A 5,594-nucleotide genomic window follows, 5' to 3' on the forward strand; every position below is an offset into this window, starting at 1 on the left:
TATATCTCAGGCAAGGTTTTTCACACTCAGTTCTACTGACATTTTGGGCTAGATAATTCTTTGTTGTCTGGACATTGTAGGATGTTTAACAGCATCTTTGGCTTCTGCCCCATAGGTGTCAATAATACCCTTCAGTTTTGAGGAACAAAAATGTCTCTAGATGTTGCCAAATGTCTCCTGGGGAGTAAAATCATCCCCAGTTGAGGACCATGGGTGTAGAAATGGAATCACCAGGGCAAAGGGCATGTGCATTTTCAGGTTTTCCAGGTCTGCCAAATTGTTCTCCAGCATTTATCCTTATTTACACTCTCATTGGTGTAATTTCAAGTCTAGTGATTCACTTGCTTACCCTGAGCTCAGTTGCCTTCAATAAGGTGATTATTGCCTGAGCAAAGGACAATATATCTAAATTTTCACAGCAGGGGTACAAGTTTAATCAGCCCTCTCTCTTGTGACTCCTAATCAAGGAATTAGGTTTTATTTAAGTGAGGTTTACCCTTTACTTAAGCACTGATGACACTATAATTATGATCTGTTTAATTTTTTTCCTCCCCTGCTGTGGACATTCATTTGCTTTTCCCTCTTTACTCAAACAACAAAATCCTCAGGGGGAGGTATCAAATGAATCATTAGGTGGTCCCTGGAGAAGGGGTTACCCCATCTTTTCAGGTATGGGAGGGTTAAATAGATAAATGTGAGACGTGAGAGCTGTCCCACTCTGGGTCTATTGGGTGGAAGGAACTTTCCTGGGAATAACTGTGATGTAATTGAATATCGAACTGAAATCTGAATCCCCTTGTTTTCCCAGTGGGTTTGGGTCAAGGTCTCTATTCTGTTTCTTAAGTGGATACTTAATAATCCCAAGATATCAACAAAGACTGCATAAGATTTATGGAGTACTGAGCACTTTAGCAACACTTGACATAATTCTCCTTTTTAATCCTCACAACAACCCACTGAGGTAGACATTGCCATTTTACAGATGAGAAAATGGAGGTTCATAGAGGTAAAAAAATGTGCCCAAGGTACCAAGTTACTGCACCGTGTGGCCAGGTTTCAAACCCAGGACTTGCTGGCTCTCTGTGTCAAACCACCCTGTTACAAGCCTGACTTTGATTCAAGAACTCTGTGGTTCACCAAGCCAACTCCTGGCATCAGATCTGGCCTTGGCATTTATACATGGCTCCAGGAAACACAGCTGTTTGGGGGAAGCAACAGCTGTTCACTCATTTACCACTCCACCAAGCCACAAAAATTAAAACACCATAAGGTAAAGCTCACTCCATCTCAAACACTAGGATAGGTAATTATTGTTTTAATTAAAGAAAAGAAATACCCAACCTTCTCCAGCTCAAAACACTGAAGTATTGATTTCTGTAGGGGGTAAGGGAATGATGTGGAGCAAGAAATTTATATATATATATATATATATATATTTGACTATAACAATTCTACATGGTTACTCTGTATGTTTGAAAAAGACATATTGGTATGCTTTTCATCCACTCATCCATCCATCCGTTCACTCACCCACCCATCCAGCCAGCCAGCCTTTGTTTCATCAAATATGTACAGAGCACCTACTAAGTACCCAGCTTCAAGTATGGGGAAACTTTCATCAACTAGAAAATCTACCTCATTCCTTCATTCCAGTTGGGAGTTTGTACTTCCTTGCATCTGGCAAGAAAGTCTTCTCTTAATGAAATTATCAGCTGGATTCTCACAAACTGTTTTCCAAAATAACCTCCTAAATTTCCTCTTTTGTTAAAGATCTCCAACACAGAAAAGGAAGAAGGGGAACAGGCTAACACCCCTTCTGGAGAACTCTGAAAAACACCCCAGCATATTCCTAGCAGTAGAAGCAGCCACTGTATGCTGAAATATTTGCTTCTAGCTGCCCATTTAGGACATTTCCTCTTCTTGTTAGTTTCCTAGGGTTGCCATAGCAATGTACCACATCCAGGAGGCTTAAACAACAGACATATTTTCTCACAGTTCTATAGGCTGGAAGTTCAAGGTCAACACATCGGCAGGGTTGTTCCTCCTGACAACTGAGAGTGAAGAATGTGCTTCAGGCGTCTCTCCTCAGGCTCATGGATGGCCACTGTTTCCTTGTGTCTTCACATCATGGCCCCTCTGTGTGCGTCTGTGTCCTAATTTCCTCATTTCATAAGGACACCAGTCCTATTGGACTCAGGCCCACCCCGATGGCCTCATTTTATTTTAATTACCTTTTTAAGGACTCTGTCTTCAAATGTAGTCATATTCTAGATCCCAGGGGTTAGAACCTCAACATAGGAATAAAGAGAGTGGGGAGGGACACAATTCAGCCCCACACAGCTTCCCCCTCTCTTCTCAAGTTCTCAGTGGTGACATAATGCTAAAGTGCATGAGACCTGTGTGATCTTGGATTAAATTACCTAAACACTCTGCCTTGGTTTGTTTGTCTATAATATTAGTCTAGTATTAGTACCTGTCTCATAGGGTTATTAGAAGGATTCAGTGACTTCATACATCTATGGCACTCAGAACATGTGTGGTACAGAGTAACCATTCAGTAAGTGTTTATTAAATTAAACATTGCTGTGGCCTGTGTTTAGATATCCCCCCAAAGCCTCATGCTTCTCCAGAGGTGGCTGAATCCAGAGTGGGATTGATTCATGGTGCAACGCTAGGCCTGAGAGCACTAGGATTAAGGGCATGAGTGCTACCCACCCTAAGTAATCTGAATAAGATAAAAGGGGCAAAAAGATGCTGTTAAAGTCCCTTGTTGCTTCTGGTGCCTTCCTCGCCATGAACTGTTGTGCCTCTGCCATGTGCCACTCTGCCTTGGAGCCAGCCGATGATGGACTGAAACCTCTACAAACTGTGAGCTAAATAAATCCTTTCCCCTTTAACTTTGGGTGTCGGGTATTTTGTCTCAGCAACTAGAAAAAAGTAACTAAGACAAACATTAAAATAAAAAACTTTAAAAAAATTTTTTTTGTAGTGCCAGCAATCAAAACGAGTGCCTTGTACACGCTAGCAAAGACTCATTTTGACAAAAGTGTTAGGAAAGTGTGACCTTGCTCCCCCCAAGGATTTGTTTCTCTGGGCAATGCTTAACATCAGTGGTACAATCACCAATTCATAACAGGGGAATACACATCCGTGAGTGTCCATGTCTCCAACGTCCTGCCAAGTACACGATATAGTGACTACATGATCTGTTTTAAAACATTAACAGTAGCCAACATGTGTTAAATGCTAACAATACGCCATGGGGCTTTACCAATATGACCTTGTTTAACCCCATGAGGTAGATATTCTTATTATTTCCATTTTATATCTAGGAAATGAAGGCTTCACAAAGTCACATCTCAAGGTCAAGTTCCCCAGTGAGTAAGTGGGAGGAGAAGATAGGATAGCTATCGTGAGCAAATGAGGTACTATCAGATTCAGGGCTTCCAGAAGATAGAAGTCTTCCCTTGTTCCCCACTTTTCTATCACCCCCTTCTTCTCTCCCTCTGCTGAATGACGCATCCCTATGGCCAAGACGACGCTCTCCGATACGGAAAACATCCAAACTGCTGGGACCCAACCCAGCGCCACCTTGCGAGCCCAGCATTTCGAGGGGCAGCCTTCCAAACAGGGTAATAATTGTCCCATTAAAATTAATGTCCATGAAGTGAGCCGTTAAAAGCGTGCAGATTAAAAGGGGGGGGGTGTTCAATTTAAATCCAAAGGGCTTTTTAAATAGACACTGTATCTTCATTCTTGGAACGCTACAGCCGGGCAGTGGATCAGGGCCCCTCTGCAAAGATGAGGGGGATTAAGGAGGTGAGTCCCAGGAGATGGGGAAATGGTTCTGGCCAGAAGCAAAGGGAACCAAGGCCTATCCGGGGCCCACTGCATGCCAGGTGCTTGGCATATATTTCTTTCATTTAGTCTCTGCCCCAGTCCTGGGAGGGAGGTATTATTAGTCCCAGATTACAGGGGGCAGTATAAAACTGTGGTTAAGAGCTTAGCACCTCCGGCGGATTGCCCTGGTCTAGATCCAGCCTTTACTTTTTACTAACTGTGAGCTTGGGCAAGAAGACTTGTGTATGTGTGCCTCAGTTTCCTCATCTTGAAAACAGGACAGTATGAGTGCACCCCCCCCCACATACATAGATAGAATTAGAGATTCAGAGTAGGCAGTGTGGGCAAGGGTCTTGGCCCACTTAACTGATTTAGAAGCACTAGTAGGTGTTGCCTATTATTAGGAAAACTTGGGCTGGGTGAAGGAAAGGGCCGCCAATGTCACAGAACCCACCTGCAATCTGCTGCTTAACTTTGTCATTTTACCATGCTGCTGGGCAAGAGGGAAAAATCTCTCCTAGTGATAAATACAGACAAAACTAAGTTCATGGTCTTGAGGAATATTTTCCAAGGGACTGAGGGACTCATCAGGCCTCAGCAATATACTCTGCAGGTGGGAGGCAGAGAATGGAAACTTCCTCATCAGTTGCCAGATCACTGGCTTGGATCCACCTCTAGCCTTTCTCAAAGTTGTTAGAATCCCACTGGATTTAAAATTGGAGAAAGTCTCATTCCCCACCCCCCAAATTCTGACAGCCTCCTTTCCCATCTGTACCTTCCCTAGCAGTGATAACTCCTGGCTTTCTAGTCTGGAGGGCCATGGGGCATGGTGGGGGGGCATCCCTCCGATTGGAAGGGGAAGGGCTAACGTCCCCCACGTCACCAGACACCCCCCCCCAATGCAGTCTCTGAGGATCTTTACTGCGTCTTAAATCCGGATCGCTGTTAATCCCAGCAGGAAAATAATATTAATAAGGAAAGCAGGCAAAAAGAAGTTTCCTTCTAGAACGCACCTCGTAAGGGTCTTTCGGGGCCTCAAGACGGACCCCTCCAAATCCTCCACGGGGCCTCCATCAGGATCCTAGCCGTTTACTGGGGGGCGTTAGGGTCAGGTCACCGAGCCCAGAAGAGGGTGGGGACGTGTGTCGGGGTTGTGTTCAACCCCCGAAGCCTACAAGTGCCAAGTCAGACCTGAAACGAGGCAAGTTGGGTTGCATCTGACCCTTCCTTAAGATTTGAAACCACCCACCTCTCCACAACAAAACAGCAGCCTTGGAATATTTTTGAATAAAACAGCCGAATTCGATATGGGCTTCATCCAAAACAACAACAACAAAAAAAACCCCAAAAAAAAAAAACCAAAAAAACCACAGAACACCAAAATCCCAAACCGGCAAACAGGCTTGCTTTCTTCGCCAAATCGGAACTGGAGCTGAATTCAGGAAAAAGAAAGGAGAAAACCTTCCTTCGCGCTCCTCGCCTGGGCGGGGATGGTGGAAGGTCCCCCCCCCCCGCAACCCCCCAAGACCCGGCCGCAGGGGGCGCCTTCCCGCGTTCCCGTGTGCAGCGCTCCGCTTCCCAAACCGCGCGCGCCCTCGCTGCCGGCGCCGCTAGGGTTAAAAGTTACCTCTCGGTTTCTTCTGCCTGCAGCCCCCACCCCCCACGGGGGCCGGATGATGTAACCCCCTCCCCGCGCCCTCCCCGCCCCCCTCCACCATGTGACACTTTAATTAATAATAGCGCCGTCAGCACAA

At 45.4% G+C, this 5,594-nt stretch overlaps 1 protein-coding gene across 2 annotated transcripts in view; it reads right to left on the reverse strand.

Moving 5' to 3' along the window:
- Nucleotides 1–5,594, reverse strand: part of Rnft2 (ring finger protein, transmembrane 2) — a 113,129-nt gene that overhangs the window by 14,179 nt on the left and 93,356 nt on the right. The gene's annotated exons all lie outside the window — the stretch shown is intronic.

This window comes from Heterocephalus glaber, unplaced genomic scaffold (assembly GCF_053883595.1).
Source record: "Heterocephalus glaber isolate CG9 unplaced genomic scaffold, H.glaber_assembly_v1.0 deba00001687, whole genome shotgun sequence".
Classification (NCBI taxonomy): Eukaryota; Metazoa; Chordata; class Mammalia; order Rodentia; family Bathyergidae; genus Heterocephalus; species Heterocephalus glaber.